We start from the raw sequence: 3,669 nt of genomic DNA, 5'->3' as shown, positions 1-3,669 counted from the left end.
TGAATGAATGAGTGAATGAATGAGTGAGTGAGTGAATGAATGAGTGAGTGAATGAATGAGTGAGTGAGTGAATGAATGAGTGAATGAATGAGTGAATGAATGAGTAAATGAATGAGTGAATGAATGAGTGAGTGAATGAGTGAATGAATGAATGAACAAAAGAAAATACTCTGAGCAAAAGAAGCCAGACACAAAGAACCACATATTGTGTAATTCCATGTAGATAAAGACCAGTAAAGTTTGTCCCTGTTGCCAGAACACAGGCTTGTGGCTGTCAATCAGGATGTGGGTGGGGCTCACAATGGGGCAACAGGAGGTGCTTCTGAATTGCTGATAATAATCTATTTTCTGACCTAGGAGGTAACCATGTGGGTGGGTTCCAATTGTACAAATTCGCTGAATGTTACATTCTGAATTTTTTTTAAAGTTTCTACATCTATTTTAATAATATTTTTTCTAGAATAAATTAAGTGAAAGATATAGAGTTGAGAAAGATCTAATGGAGTCCTTTGTCTCACTTCAGGGTGTGAAGACCCAGCAGAGCTTCCATGGCAGCAGCCGGTCAGGGTCCTCTGAGGGTGACTGGCTTCGTGCCTTCCCTGCCCTCCACTACCAACTGAGCTACCCAAAGGAAGTCAATCTCCCCAAGTCACCGCTCCACCATCCTCTTTCCCGGGCCTTTATCACGTCTCCACCATCACCCCTGCCCCCACCTCACCCCCACGTCCTGGGAAAGCTTATCAGAATAATTTCAGCATCACTCTGTCATCTACAGAGCCTCCTTCCCCTTCCTGGGAAATGCAGAGGGGTAAGACCAGTTCCCGAAAATACGAAGCAATGAATGTACTTCCCAATGCATCCGTTGTAGACAATTGCATGGTCACTGCCCGCTCCACCCTGCTGTGAGATGATTCCCTTGGGACTGTGGGTGCTGTGTGTCTCCTTCTCAGTGGCTCTGCCAGTGGCTCCAGCTGTGGAGGGCTTGCTCTTCACCACATTCAGGGTCAGGTGCTTTGAATGTACCATCTCACTTAACCAATATTACAACCTTTTGAGGCAGGAATACCATCCTTCTTTCCAGGTGACAGGTGTAAGAGTCAGCACAGATTTACCAAGATTTGTTCCTGTAAGGACACTTCACTGGGGCAGGGAAGGTAGTTCAGTGAGAACCAGTCTCGCTGTGAAACACGAAGACTTAAGTCCACAGCCCCAGCAACTGGGGAGATGGAAGATGCCTACATCTCTGGCGCTGGGAGGCAGGTACAAGGCTGAAACGGGTGCTTGCTGGCTAGTCAGTGTAGCCAATCAGTGAGCTTCAGGCTCAACCTCAAAGACTCTGTCTCAAGGATGGCATCAATGGGAGGAGAGGCCCTTGTTTCTGTGAAGGCTTGGTGCCTCAGTGTAGGGGAATGCCAGGGTGGGAAGGTGAAAGTGGGTGGGTGGGTGGGTGGGAGTGTGGGTGAACACCCACATCAAAGCAAGGGGAGGGGGGATGGGATTTGAGGTTTCCAGAGGGGAAACTGGGAAAGGGGATAGCATTTGAAATGTAAATGAAGAAAATATCCAAGAAAAGAAGAGAAGAGAAAAAAGAAAAGAAAAGAAATGAAATGAAAAGAAAAGAAAAATATATTCAATGCTGAAAAAAAAGACGGTCTTCAGGGGAAAAAAAGGTACAAAACACTAGAGAGAGATTTCTGATGTTAACCCTCCAGGATTCACAGATTCATGCACTTGCATACATGCCTGTAGGTACACAGGCATACATCCCAAAGGGAGACACAGGGGGAGGGAGGGAGGGAGAGAGGGAGGGAGGAAGGGAACAAACTTGACAGAGCATTCTGTCCTTCCATTTGGCCCAAAGTGACTAAGTGGACTCTTGGAAGGAGTCTCAGAAAACATGGCGAGGCTAGACAACCTCAGGGTGAGCGTGGCAGCAATGGGTGGAGAGGGTGGTACCTGAGTGATCCTCAGTGGGGCAGCTAGGACCTAGACCCACAGAGAAGCAGCAGATACCTGTGTGCACCAAGGCCAAGGTAGAAATGCCAGGCATGATTAGGATGTCCAGTTTGTTTGGGATGTGTATAGAGTAGTTACTGAAAGTTAAAGGGTTATTTTTAAGGGTATGCCCCAATGGTCACAATTTGACGTGTCAATTTAACTAGACTGTGAAATGTCCAGGTTGTTAGTCAAGTCCTGTTTTGAGCTTTTCTGTGAAGGTCATTGTGGTGGCATTAGCATTCTAAATGGTAAACCAAGCAGAGCAACATGGCCCTGTTTTTCTACTCAGAAGAAAGAAGTCTTCTTTTACATCGATTCTGGGGCTCGAACTCAGGTCCTTGTGCTTGTGCATCAAGAACTTTATAAACTGAGTTATCGCCCCAGCCCGAGCAACACTGTCTTGCCTGCTTTCGCAAAGCATCTTGCCCACAGCAGCTCAGGGAACATATAATACTTGGGTAGTTCTCTGTGTTCTTGTTCATTTTAGGATTCCTTAGCATTCCCTCTAGATTAGAAACTCTCAGAGGCCATAGGCCACCTGTCTACAGTCCATACCACCCATCACAGCGCTGTGAGCACCGCACATCACCTGTTTCTTGAGATCTGTGTCTTTAAGTAAGCAGTTACTGCCACACACCTGCAAAAGCCACCATCAGTATTTTCGAGTTGCACTAAGTGTCTCCACTTCAACTCTGCATTGCTGAGTTCATTACGAAGAAGGAACATACACATTAAGCAAGAGAATGACCACACGGGGGAGATTTGACCCTCGCTCAAGCTCAGGGGATAATTTTCCATCTACAGCATTAGCAACCTGTTATTTGACTGTGCCACAGTGATTCCGCCCAATACAGAATCAAATCCACTTATAACTTGATTAGGTTCTTTTTAAAGTGCCACTTTGCCATCTTTATAGGCTGCTTCTTTCAGTTAGCATTTCGGGGGACATCCTGCTTCAGAAAGTCGCTCATCACAATAGCTGTGTCGAGAAGTGCTTCTGTAGAGTGAGCACATGGGAGGAAGATGAGACTTTGTTTTTGAACCAAGGGTCACAGGAGAATGCACTTGTCACACACTGTGGCCCCCAAGGGTCACAGGAGAATGCACTTGTCACACACTGTGGCCCCGACAGGGGCACGTTAAAAAGCTGAGCTTACACCTTTTCATTATGAAGGGAAGAGCAGAAAGAGAGGATGGAAAGAAAACTCGTGTTATTGAGTTAATTTCCTGGAGAAAACGTCAAGCATGGTGCTGCACTCTCGGGCTTGTGCTACAGTCCGTCTGGAGCTGGGCTTGGAGTCAGAGGCCAGGGCACAGGTACTGAGGTGAAGGAGGCTCTGGCTTCATCTACACACTTGCTTGTTATCCACAAAACTCTGGAGAATTCGTATTCTCTCTGGTTCTGTGGAAATCAAATTTAGAAACAGGACACAGAGAAAAATTTTCTAGAATTTAATGACTCCCATTATAAGCCGAAAGCAAAATCTTAGCTCAGGGCGGCAGCATAATGAAGTCGGTCGTTAGCAACAAGGAAACACCATTCCCTCAGCCCTTGCTCTGGTGAACCAAGAGAGATTGGCTAGAAGATTACAAACTGCAGATTTATCCTGCTCCCCCGGATATCTGTGTGTGTGTGTGTGTGTGTGTGTGTGTGTGTGTGTGTGTGTGTGT

This window comes from Grammomys surdaster, unplaced genomic scaffold (genome assembly GCF_004785775.1).
Source record: "Grammomys surdaster isolate TR1022 unplaced genomic scaffold, NIH_TR_1.0 275, whole genome shotgun sequence".
NCBI lineage: Eukaryota > Metazoa > Chordata > Mammalia > Rodentia > Muridae > Grammomys > Grammomys surdaster.
Note: the sequence above shows the minus strand (reverse complement) of the source record.